General features: G+C 38.6%; 1 pseudogene; it reads left to right on the plus strand.

Annotated features, from left to right (window-relative positions):
- The first annotated feature begins 795 nt into the window (after positions 1-795).
- LOC132389710 (zinc finger protein 850-like) overlaps positions 796-14,125 on the plus strand; it is a 54,115-nt pseudogene continuing 40,785 nt past the window's right edge.

Consider the following 14,125-nt stretch of genomic DNA (forward strand, 5'->3'; position numbering starts at 1 on the left):
GTGAAAGGTGAAATGTTAAGGGGATCATGAGGGGAAACTTCTTCACACAGACGGACATCCGGCTGTGGAATGAGCAGCCAGCACAAGTGGTGCATGCGAGCTCGATTTCAACATTTAAGAGGTTTGTGTTGGTACCTGGATGGTAGAGGTGTGGGAGTGGGCTGATTAAATAGTTCAGCACAAACTAGATGGCCTAAAGGGCCTGCTTCTGTGTTGAAATTTTCTATGATTATGACAAGAACCTGAAATAATACAAAAATTCACTCTAACCCCTTTTGACAGCTGTGTGAACCAACCAGTCATTTCAGCAGGAATTTTTTATATGGCATTAAAACTGTGGCACTTTAAGTTAATAATACATAAAAGCAGATCCCAGCTGCACGTCAAGAAAAACTATTTGTGTGAGAGTGTTTCAGTTACTGTGGGGCCAGGCACCCATGCAGCTCAGCAGGAACAGGGAATAATACCAATGGAGAGAGTCAAACTGAGCCAGGTCACAGATTGGAGACGGCAGAAATGCCCCATTCTTATAGAGACAGGAAGAGCATCAGGGAATTGATGGTCATTCCAGGTTCCAGCACTCTGCCCAGTCAGGAGATGATTTCTCTGTCCAACTTGGGTTGAACATCACTGTAACAGTGTGATACCAGATGAAACCTTGGCAGCTCAAGTAATCTCATCTGAAATGTTGTCCTGCACCCATTGATAGATTTTGTAAATCTTTTTACAGGTTAAAAATGAGAAGGAATTTGTCTCCAGGAAGCTCAAACATGGCACACCAGTTTTGTTGTCTCTGTCAAGATATTTAAGAAGTGGAGCAAGGGATCCAATTGACCACCCTTCCTGCTCAGACTGTGGGGAGGGATTCACTCAGTCATTTGACCAACTGGCACTCCTATAATTTACACAGGAGAAAGGCCTTTCACCTGCTCAGACAGTGGGAATGGATTCACTCGGTTATCCCAATTGAAGGTACATCAGCAAGTTCACACTGGGCAAGGCCATTCACCTGTCCTGTGTGTGAGAAGGGGTTCAGTCGGTCATCCCACCTGTGGACACACCAGTCAGTTCACACCACACTGGGCAGAGGCTGGTCATCTGCTGAATTTCTGGGAAAGGATTCACTCAGTCATCTGATCTAATGGCTCACCAGCGGGTTCACAATGGGGAGAAGCCATTCACCTGCTCAGAATGTGGGAAGGGATTCACTCAGTTATCCACCCTACAGAGACACCAGCGAGTTCACACTGGGGAGAAGCCATTTACCTGCTCAGTCTGTGGGAAAGGATTCACTCAGTCATCTACCCTACTGGTACATCAGCAAGTTCACACTGGGGAGAAGCCGTTCATCTGCTCAGTCTGTGCGAAGAGATTCAGTAATTTATCCAGCCTACAGAGACATCAGCGAGTTCACACTGGGGAGAAACTCTTAACCTGCTCAGTCTGTGGGAAGAGATTCACTAATTTATCCAGCCTACAGAAACATCAGCGAGTTCACACTGGGGAGAAGCCATTCACCTGCTCAGAATGTGGGAAGAGATACGCTGACTCTTCCACCCTACAGAGTCATCAGCGAGTTCACACTGGGGAGAGGCCATTCACCTGCTCAGTCTGTGGGAAAGGATTCACTTGGTCATCTGACTTACGGAGTCATCACCGAGTTCACACTGGGGAAAAGCCGTTCACCTGCTCAGTCTGTGGGAAGGGATTCACTCATTCATCTCACCTACAGAGTCATCAGCGAGTTCACACTGGGGAGAGGCCGTTCACCTGCTCAGTCTGTGGGAAGGGATTCACTCATACATCCCACCTACAGAATCACCTGCGAGTTCACACTGGGGAGAGGCCGTTCACCTGCTCAGAATGTGGGAAGGGATTCACTCAGTTATCCCACCTACAGAGTCACCAGCAAGTTCACACCGGGGAGAGAGCGTTCACCTGCTCAGAATGTGGGAAGAGATTCACTCGCTCATCCACCCTACAGAGACACCAGCGAATTCACACTGGGGAGAAGCCATTCACCTGCTCAGTCTGTGGGAAAGGGTTCACTGAGTCATCTACCCTACTGGTACATCAGCGAGTTCACACTGGGGAGAAGCCGTTCACCTGCTCAGTCTGTGGGAAGGGATTCACTCAGTTATCTACCCTACAGAGACACCAGCGAGTTCACACTAGAGAAAGACCGTTCACCTGCTGAGAATGTGGGAAAGGATTCACTCAGTCATCCCACCTACTGGCACACCTGTCAGCTCACAATGAGGAGTGGCCATTGTTATGAATCCCAAGGTTTTGTTTGCTGTGGATTGTCATTTTAAGAGAGAGAGAGATTAAGAAGGCAAATGTTTCTGACTTGCAGCTTGTTTACATCGCGTGCAGCTTGCTAATTTAAACCGAGGACACAGACACTTAGAGTCAGACAGAGACGAAGGAGGAAAAATGGAAGCATCGAAACCAGGGAACCAGTGGCCAAGGGTCACTGTTTGGAACTTTCCTTTACCCACAAGGGTGGGCTAATTATCGATTCACCGTACATCGAATGTGTGGCTGTCACTTCATTTGATTCATAGGAGTGGATCTGATTTGGGGTATCCTGTGGAGACCACTTATGTGTTAACCATTGCCAGGCTGTGGTGTGGTAATTCATTAAGACGATACCAATTATGACAAGTCACTTAGGGTGATAATTAGTATGTGGATTTGGAAGGATGACAGATAAAATCTACAGCGACTGTTGGTCTCATTTTACCACCATGGAACCTGTGGAGTATGACATAATTGCCTTCTCTCAACATTTACCCTGGATTACAAGTATCTCTCTCTCATCACCTGTTCTGTGGTTCAACTGAACTTTCATACCTTACCACCTCAGGACTCCAAGCCTTGTTTCCCCCAAGCTCAATAGTTTGGGAGTTATATTTATACACATAACACTCACGAGGAAATCTGCAGATGCTAGAAATTCAAACAACACACACAAAATGCTGGTGGAACACAGCAGGCCAGGCAGTATCTATAAGGAGAAGAACTGTCGACGCTTCAGGCTGAGACCCTTCGTCAGGACTAACTGAAAGGAATGATACTAAGAGATTTGAAAGTGGTGGGGGGGGAGGGTGAAACGTGAAATGATAGGAGAAGACTGAAGGTGGTGGGATGAAGCTATGAGCTGGAAAGATGATTGGCGAAAGTGATACAGAGCTGGAGATGGGAAAGGATCATTGGACAGGAGTCCTTGGGAGAAAGAAAGGTGGGGGGGAAGCACCAGAGAGACATGGAAAACAGGCAAACAATTAAATATGTCAGTGATGGGGTAAGAAGGGGAAGAGGTGCATTAATGGAAGTTAGAGGAGTCAATGTTCATCCCATCAGGTCGGAGGCTACCCAGCCAGTATATAAAGTGTTGTTCCTCCAACCTGAGTTTGGATTAATTTTGACAGTAGAGGAGGCCATGGATAGACATATCAGAATGGGAATGTGACATGGAATTATAAAGTGTGGCCACTGGTTCGTTTCTAAAGCATTACGGTTTGTACAAAATGGGGCCTGCGTCTGGGATATAGACAAATTTAAGGATTGATTTCATTGGGGAAATCCCTTTTGATTTATTTGTGTGTGAAAATCAGCAGCAATGGATGTTGATAGATATCTGGAAGTGTGAACCTCTCAGGCATTAGAGGACTCCAGAAGGATTGAGTTGTTGAGTATTGCTAAAATGTTAATACTTGCTAAGGTGAAATTGGCAATGAGGAGGGCACAGCTGCAGAGGATAATAGCTGAGCATTATGTATCTGAGGGTGTGTTTAAAGTGGAGGAGTTGGAGGTGTTTCCTGAAAGTAAACCTCATGAGCTTGAGCTCCAGGACAAGTTAGAAATATTAAAGATGGGGGCTCCAGAAAGGCAGAGGCAGTTTCAGGCTGGAGTGGCAGATAAGCAGAAAGAAAATTCTCTTACAAAGTGTAATTAAGGGGAAGGCTTAGCATGCCTATTCTGCTTTGACAGTTGCTGAAGCAGCTTATTATTTATTTATTTATGCTGCTCCAGTCATCGCCACTGGGCTATAAATGTGCAGGAGCTGTGTGTAGTTCAGTGCTTTGCTCAAAGACACACATGCTGCCTCGGCTGAGGCTCGAACTCATGACTTTCAGATCGCTAGTTCAACACCTTAACCACATGGTCACATACCACACATTATGACATATTGAAACAGTCTGTGCTCAAAGCTTACGAGTTGGTCCCAGAAGCAGACAGGCAAAAGTTTAGAAATTTGAAGAAATCTGTGAACCAGACATACGGAATTTGCTGATGAGAAATTTGACCTCTGGTGCACATCTGAACATGTAAATGATGATTTTAACAGCTTGAGAGAGTTGGTTTTAATTGAAGAATTCTGAAGGTGTGTCCCTGATGACAGAAAGACGTATTTAGATGGAAATGATGCTGTCACTATGCAGGAATCTGCTGGATTAGCAGATCAGTTTGCTTTAACTCATAAGGTTATGTTTACCCTGAATAAGAGTTTCCAAAAGGCACTTGTCAAGTTGTGGGTAAACCTAATGAGCTGGGGACGTCACGTGATGACGTAGGATCGAGACGGTGGAACCCAGCCCTCCCGTAAAAAAGTTAATAAATCAATGTTTAAGTGAAGAAAAGTTAATCAATACTTTTTTAAGGTTACTTATAAACTACTCCGGATTGTTTTAAGCTATGCCTCATAAACAGAGGACGAAGAAAACTACTACCGTGAAGACAGCTCGTGTTGGAACAGAATCAAGGCCTATTTCTACTGAAGAACCACGGACTCAGGTACAACACACCACCGGTGAAACAGAACAGGAGACTGTGGCAGCATCGGCCATTTCTAAAGGAAAATTTCAACGAGAACTGTGCAAGCGTAAAGGAATGAGCATGCGCAAACGAGAGCAACCAGAACTACAAAACCCAGCAGCGACTGAAACCGACAGTGAAAGTGAATCTGAGAGAGAGCCGGACTCTCTGGAAAAATCAGACAAAGATGAAGATGAAAGTGCCTCTGAAAATACAAAAAAGACTTTGAGGCAAATAATGCATAAATTAAATGCATTAAAAGTAATTAAAGAAAAATAATAAATATGGAAGCTATGTTTGATAAAATGACAAACAGACAGCAAAAAATGGAAAAGAAAATTACAGATTTGGAAGTCAAAATGGAAGATATGGAAGGAAGAATGAAGAATATGGAATATGATAATAATGCCTGGACATCAGAAAGAAAACAACTCGTGGAAAAAATTGATAAGCTTGAAAATTTTGGTAGACGCAACAATATTAAAATTGTTGGACTTAAAGAAGATACCGTAAGAGAAGACCCAATAAATCTTTTCCAAAATGGATTCCTGAAAAATTGGAAATGGGAGAAGAAACTTTAATTGAGATTGAAAGGGTGCACAGAGCCTTAAGGCCAAGATCTCAAGATGATCAAAATCCGCGATCAATTTTGATTAGATGTTTACGATACCAGGATAAAGAAAAGATTTTGAGGTCAGCTGCCCAAAGTGCCAAAAGAAGAAAGGGTCCATTGATGATAGCAGAGAAACCCGTTCTTTTTTATCCTGATATAAGTTATAACCTTTTGAAGAGAAAGAAAGTATTTAATCCAGCTAAAAAAGTCTTATGGGAAAAAGGTTGTAAGTTTTTAATGCATCACCCAGCAACAATGATAATTTTTTTGGCGGAGGGAAAAAGATTTTTTTCCCGATTATCGAGATGCGGAGGTGTTCGCACAAAAACTTCCATTTATTCACTAATTAAACGTAGAGACTTCTAAATGTAATGGTTAAAGACGAAGACAGAGATAGTGAATGGAATTGATGGACATTTAAGTATGATATAAGGGAGAAAAGTAAAATTTTAGAAATATTAATTGAGAATAGTATTTTTTTTCTTTTTTTATATATATACTTTTTATGTTGTGGGGGGGGCGCTGGGGAGCTTTGTATCGGTTACTACGGGATTCACGTGTGTAATCATGGCGATTGCCATGACCCGTACAACAGAGGGGGGATAATGTTGTGTTTTTTTCTTTCACAACATTAGTAGGGAGGTATTTTGTTTTTTTATTTATATTCTATTTTTCTTTTATTCTTTTGCCTGGATGATTGGTGGCGACACACATAGCAACATGGAGACTTCAAAAAAGATTTCCCAGGATACCATGAAAGTTGAAAGATTAGGTATTATTATAGATTGGAGTAACATAATTAAAAATAATGACTAATTTATTGAAGTTTTTAAGTTTCAATGTTAATGGGCTTAATGGACCAATAAGAAGAAAAAGAATTTTAACATATATTTAAAAATGAAAATAGATATAGCTTTCTTACAAGAAACTCAATTAACGGATATAGAACATCAGAAATTAAAAAGAGACTGGGTTGGAAATGTTATTGCAGCTTCATTTAACTCAAAGGCGAGAGGAGTTGCAATTTTAGTTAATAAAAATTTACCAATTAAAATACAAAATGTATTAATTGATTCGGCAGGAAGATATTTAATTATACATTGTCAAATTTTTTCAGAACTATGGACTCTTATGAATATTTATGCCCCAAATGAAAATGATGTAAAATTTATACAGGAGGTCTTTTTGAATTTGGCTAACGCACGTGATAAAATATTAATAGGTGGAGATTTTAATTTTTGTTTAGATCCAGTTTTAGATAGATCAACAAAGGCTATTACAAAATCAAAAGTAGCAAAATTAACTATCATTGATGAAAGACTTAAATTTGATTGATATATGGAGAAGAATCAATCCAAAAGAAAGAGATTATTCATTATATTCAAATAGACATAAAACCTACTCAAGGATAGATTTTTTCCTATTATCAACGAATATTCAAGATAGAGTGAAAATGTGGAATAAAAGCAAGAATATTGTCTGATCATTCTCCTTTAATAATGACAATGATAATGATAGATAAAGAGGAATCAATTTATAGATGGAGATTTAATTCAATTCTACTAAAACGTCAAGATTTTTATGATTTTATGAAAAAGCAGATTCAGTTCTTTTTAGATACAAATTTACATTCAGTTGATGATAAATTTATATTGTGGGAAGCAATGAAAGCATATTTGAGAGGCCAGATAATAAGGTATACTTCTAAAATTAAGAAGGAATATATGATAGAAATAAATCAATTGGAAAAAGAGATTATAAAATTAGAAAAAGAATCTCAAAGAAATATGACAGAAGAAAAACGAAGACAACTTATTAATAAGAAGTTAAAATACAATACACTCTAGACATATCGAACAGAAAAAGCAATTATGAGAACTAAACAGAGTTATTATGAACTAGGTGAAAGATCACATAAAGTCCTTGCTTGGCAGTTAAAAACAGATCAGACTTCTAAAACAATAAATGCAAATCGAACAAAAGTGAATGAAATTACTTATAAGCCTCTAGAAATTAATGAGGCTTTTAAGAGTTTTTATTCTGAGTTGTATAAATCAGAATCAAAGAATGATGACGTTAAGATAGAAGGATTTTTATCACAAATAACTCTTCCAAAATTAAATACAGAAGAACAGAAGGGATTAGGTATGCCTTTTACATTGAAGGAGCTTGAAGAAGCTCTGGGATCACTTCAAAGTAATAAATCTCCAGGAGAAGATTGTTTTCCGCCTGAATTTTATAAGAAGTTTAAAGATTTATTAATCCCTCCTTTTATGGAGTTAATACAGCAAGCGGAAAGAACGCATAAACTTCCAGAATCTTTTTCAACAGCTATTTTAATAGTATTGCCAAAAAAAGATAGAGACCTTTTAAAACCAGCATCATATAGACCTATTTCTTTATTAAACACATTATAAAATAATAGCAAAACTCTTATCTAATAGATTATCTAAATGCTTACCAAAATTAGTGCATATGGATCAAACAGGATTTATTAAAAATAGACAATCAGCAGATAATGTAGCCCGGTTATTTAGTATAATCCATTTAGCGCAAAAGAGGGAGGAAACGAGTGTGGCAGTTGCTTTAGATGCAGAAAAAGCATTTGATAGATTGGAATGGGATTTTTTTATTTAAGGTATTGGAAAAATATGGATTAGGAACATCATTTATAAAATGGATTAAAACCTTAAATACTAATCCCAAAGCTAAAGTAGTGACAAATGGTCAAATTTCAACATCATTTCAGTTAACAAGATCAACTAGGCAAGGTTGTCCATTATCACCTGCTTTGTTTGTGTTGGCAATGGAGCCACTAGCTGAATTAATTAGAATGGACTCAGATATTAAGGGTTTCAGAGTTAATCAGGAATAATACAAGATTAACTTATTTGCTGATGATGTTCTACTTTATTTAACAGATCCATTACATTCACTACGCAAATTATCTTATAGATTAGAAGAATATGGGAAAATATCGGGTTATAAAATAAATTCGGATAAAAGTGAAATTTTACCTCTTACTAAAGAGATTATAATCAATGTCGATTAATAACTCAATTTAGATGGCCGGCAAACGGTATAAAATATTTAGGTATAAGAGTTGATAATGACATAAAAAACTTATACAAATTAAATTATTCACCACTTTTGAAAAAAATTCAGGAAGATCTTGATAAATGGATGGCATTACCAATAACTTTAGTAGGTAGAGTAAATACTATAAAAATGAATATATTCCCTTGAGTACAATATTTATTAAAATCATTACCAATACAATTACCCCAGAAGTTTTTTCAAGAGTTAAACAAATATGTGAGGAAATTTCTCTGGAAAGGTAAGATGTCAAGAATATCATTGGAAAAATTGACATGGAAATTTGATCTAGGAGGATTAGAAATTCCAAATTTTAAGAATTATTATAAAGCAAATCAACTTAGATTTATTGCATCTTTTTTCGAGAAAGATAAACCTGCATGGATTAGAATAGAACTAGATAAAATAGGAGAAAACGTACCAGAAGATTTTATATATAAATTGGAATCTAAATGGATACGGGAAAAGAAAGAATCTCCTATATTAAAACATTTGATTGACTTATGGAATAAGATAAATGTTGATGATGAGACAAAAAAAATCTCTATTAGCAAAGAGATCTTTAATTCAAAATAGGCTTATTCCTTTCACAATGGACAATCAACTTTGATATAATTGGTTATAAAAAGGGATTAGATATATAGGAGATTGTTTTGAAGGAGGTATATTAATGTCATTTGATCAATTAAAGAATAAATATAAAGTATCAAATAACACTTTACTTTGTTACTTTCAATTAAGGGCTTATTTAAGGTCAAACAATGGTCAAACAATGTTATTGCCGAAATCTAATGAAATAGAAATTTTAATTCAAAAAGGAAATATTAAAAAAAATATATCTTGTATGTATAATTTAATTCAAAAACAGGCAATTAAACAAGGAGTCCATAAGTCAAGACAAAAATGGGAAAGTGATTTGAATATTAAAATTGAAGAAACAAATTGGTCAAGACTATGTCTTGATAGTATGACAAATACAATAAATGTTCGGTTAAGATTAGTGCAGTATAATTTTCTACATCAATTATATATTACACCACAAAAAATAAATAAATAAAATCCACATTTATCGGATCAATGTTTCCGATGTAACCAAGAAACTGGTACTTTTTTTACATTCTACATGGTCTTGTTCTAAAATTCACCCTTTTTGGACAAATTTAAGACTTTTACTGGAACAAATTACAGGAACACAATTTCCTCATAATCCAATATTACTCTTACTAGGTGATATTGAAGGGATAAATCCGAAACTTAAACTAAATAAATATCAGAAATAATTCATAAAAATTGCACTGGCAGTAGCCAAAAAAGCTATTGCAGTTACTTGGAAATCGGATACATATTTAAGTATAGACTCTTGGAAGAAAGAAATCTATGGCTGTATTCCATTAGAAAAAATTACTTATAATTTAAGAGATAAATATGAAACATTTCTGAAAATTTGGAGCCCTTATTTACAAAAGACAGGACTAAATATATAGATGCTCTGAAGATGAAACAATTGGTTATTTGGGGAAAGAAATAAATATATATATTAAAGTTATTACGAACTCCATGGAGCATGTGGAGATCTACCAACAACCAGGCATTCTTTCTTTCTATTTTTTTCTCTTTCTTTCTCATTTTTTTCTATAGGGTAGTCGGGGGGAGGAGTTAAGGGGAGGGGGGGAAGGGTTATATACATTTTTTCATATTTTACTCTGTAATTACTTAAAAATGCAATAAAAAAAGTTTTCAAAAAAAAAAAATCCTAATGAGCTCACCCAAGTGGCCTATACCTGCATTCAGTGAACCCTTTTCCAAAGTTATAGTGGATTGTGCTGGCCCTTTGCCAAAGACTAAAGCTGGCCATCAGTATCTGCTAACTATTATGTGTACTGCATCCAGATTCCCAGAGGCAATACCTCTCAGAAATATTAAAGCTAAAACTGTGGCGAAGGCTCTTACCAAGATTTTCACATTATTCGATTTGCCTAAAGAAATCCAGTCTGATCAAGGATGCAAATTTACATCTGGATTATTCCAGCAGGTAGTTTCTGAATTGGGGGCAAAACAAATTGCATCATCTGCGTACCATACAGAATCACAAGGGGGTTTAGATAGATTTCACTCTACCCTCAAAACAATGATTAAGACATATTGTGTTGAAAATTGAAAAGACCGGGATGAAGGAATACATTTGCTTTTGTCCACAGAAAGAGAGTCGGTACAGGAATCACTGGGCTTTACTCCATTTGAACTTGTATTTGGTCGCAGAGTGACCTTTGACCTTGTTAAAAGAAACGGTGGATTGATGTTAACTCTTTAGACTATGTTTTGAAGCTCAAAAATAAACTACACCAAGCCTGTAGTCTAGCGAGACAAAACTTAAAGATTTCTCAAAACAAAATGAAGTGTTGGTTTGATAACAGGGCTCGCGAAAGAAAATACCAGGTATGAGATAAGGTGCTTGCCTTATGTTGACGAAACCACTTCAGGCGAAATTCAATAGACCGCTTGAAATAGTCTCCCAAATTAATGATGTGAATTATGTTATTAAAACACCCAACAGACTTGAACTAACACAGGTGGTACACATAAATATGATAAAGCCTTTTTTGACAAGCAGGTACCATCTGTGAGTGTTGTCAAAACATATGAATCTGGCAACCCTGAGAATGAAACAATTGACTCGTCTGAGACTTTTCACGAGCCAAACATGGTCCCAGTTAGGCTAATGAACTCGGTTGTTCCAGAAAACATTGATAACAAGTTGTCTCATCTGCAGCCAAAGCAACAACAACAGCTGAAGGAATTCATTCTGAAGTTTAAAGATTGATTTCCCAATGTTCCCAAGCAAACCACGGTCGCAGTACACGATGTAGATGTTGGTCAAGCCAAACCGATTAAACAACACCCACTTCGCATGAACGTAGAAAAGTGTAAAGTGGCTGACCAGGGAATTGAGTATATGCTGGAGAATGGTATTATTAGGCCTTCAAAATGAGATTGGAGTCACTCTGCATTATTGTGCCCATACCTGATGGTAGTGTTAGATTGTGCACTGATTGTAGAAAGGTAAATGCAGTAACAAAAACTGATGCCTATCCTATCCCTAGGGTGGATGATTGCATCGATAAGGTTGGAATGGCTAATATCTTACAAAGATTGATCTGTTGAAAGGGTATTGGCGTGTTCCATTGACGGACAGAGGTAGAGACATTTCTGTGTTTGTGACACCATCTGGGTTGTATGAATACAATGTTTTGCCTTTTGGAAGGAAAAATGCTCCAGGAACATCCCAGAGAATTATTGATTTTGTAATTCGAGGGTTAGAACACACAGATAACTATATTGATGACTTAGTTACAGGGAGTGGCACTTGGGAAGAGCATATCTCTGCAGTAGAAAAGCTATTTGACAGGCTTTCCTAGGGCAACCTTACAGTTAACTTGGCTAAGAGTGAATTTGGCCATGCCAGTGTGACCTGTCTTGGCTATGTTGTACGTCAAAGGAAGTTGGCTCCTGTTCGGGCAAAAGTCCAGGCAATTTCTCAAGTTCCTATTCTGACTGCTGAGAAGGCTCTTAGAAGGTTTCTGGGAATGGATGGATATTATCGTAAGAACTTTGCTGCTATTGCTCTTTCTCTGACCAATCTCCTGAAGAAGGGTGAAAAGTTTGTTTGGACCGAGCCTTATCAGAAGGCATTTGATTGATTGTTATCGGTATTTCAGATTAGGACAATCAATGTAGTGTTGTCAGCAAATTTAAATAGCAGATTGGAGCTGTGGGTGGCAACACAAGTCATGGGTGCACAGAGAGTAAAGGAGGGCGCCAAAGAGACAACTCTGTGGGGTATGTGTGCTGATGGTCAGAGAGACAGAGGAGATGGAGCCCACTCTTACCACCTGCCGGCGATCTGACAGGAAGTCCAGGATCCAGCGCCACAAGGCCGGGTGAAGGCCGAGGTCTCTGAGCTCCTTGTCGATACTTCACGCCTTTGTATGGCTACTGCTCTGCCCATGACCGCAAGGAACTGCAGAGAACTTTGGAGAGCAGAGAGCATCAGAGAAACAAGCCTCCCCTCCATGGACTCCTACACTTCCCCTCCCTCGGAAAAGCAGGTCATGTACTCAAATAACCTCATTACCTGGACATTCTTGCTGCAAATTTGCTCCCACATTGGCGGAGAGATACAAAAGCCTTAAAGTGCGTAACAGCACGCTGAAGGACGGCTTCCTGTCTGTGGTTATAAGCCAAATGAATGATAAAATGGACTCAACCTCACAATGTAACTGGACGTGACCCTGCACCATATGTCTATCTGCACCGCACTTTCTCTGCAGCCACAATGCTTTGTTACAGTGATTATTTTGTTGTATATCAGCTCAATGTACTTTTGGAATGTATCGATCTGTGTGGATGGTACGTCAGGCAAGATTTTCACTGTAGCTCAGTACATGATGATAATAAACAAATTTCCCATTTTAATTGTGTGGAAATATTAGACAGACTGAGCCTCTGCTCTGGAACCACAGAAGGAAACTGAACTGTTGTCATTTCTGAGGAATGCAAATATATGGAAAAGGCTTCAATCTCACATTACGATCTGCGGTAACTGGGATCAGTGACCGGTGGTGGGTCTCCCATATCAATATCAGAATCAGGTTTAATAGCACCGGCATGTGTCATGAAATTTGTCCCTGCGGTAGCAGCAGAACCTAATTCATAACAATAGTTTTGAAAAATTGTGATTTAAAATAAGAATATACATTTATATAGTACAAAAATAGAGAAAAAATGTAATAAGCTATTTTAATTGTGTGGAGCAATTTGACTGACTGGGTGTTGCTTTGGAAATTCTGAAGTGAAGCTGAACTAAACTTTACACATTTTTAAGAAACTCAGAGAAATACAAATGGCTAAATTCTCTCATAAACGGGTCAGACACCCAGAAACATTGGCTGCACTTCAGCACCTCAAAACAGTGGAATGAAACAACAGAAAATATTGCAGACAAAAAAAACATTGTCCACCCTCAATGAGAGGACGTGACAGATCCGGATCTCACTGCCTTGTCTGAACGGGGAAAGATGAAGCTACACGTACACGTAGAGCAGTAACCCGCAGATGCTGCAGATCTGCAGAAAAACGTGAACAGGAACCGGGATCACGTGACGGGTGGAGGGTCTCCCTCCTGAACTGGTGACTCTGCTCCTCGCCCCTCACATGCTGCCCGACCCATCCACCGCATTCCCCACATTATTCCATATTTACCCCAGATACATGATTATTTTTCCACACCTTATCTTCCCCGATCCTTTTCCCTCCACGTCCAGGTCATAGAGTCACCGGCTCAATTCCCATCCAGGTCCAAAACATAATTCAGACCCAAACAGGAAATGTTCACGTTTCATTTAAATCAGTTTTGTGTTTCTAAACACTAATTTCTATTCACATTCCTCCAGAGCCTTGCTGGACAGGAACACTGAAACATCAAGTGAGAAACAGCAGGAGGCAATTCAGCCCCTCTAACCATCAGCTGCTCACCCATCTCAGCCACGTGTTTCTGCCCGATCCTCATTTCCTCGATCCCTTCGGTCTCCACACATC

This window comes from Hypanus sabinus, unplaced genomic scaffold, assembly GCF_030144855.1.
Source record: "Hypanus sabinus isolate sHypSab1 unplaced genomic scaffold, sHypSab1.hap1 scaffold_634, whole genome shotgun sequence".
Classification (NCBI taxonomy): Eukaryota; Metazoa; Chordata; class Chondrichthyes; order Myliobatiformes; family Dasyatidae; genus Hypanus; species Hypanus sabinus.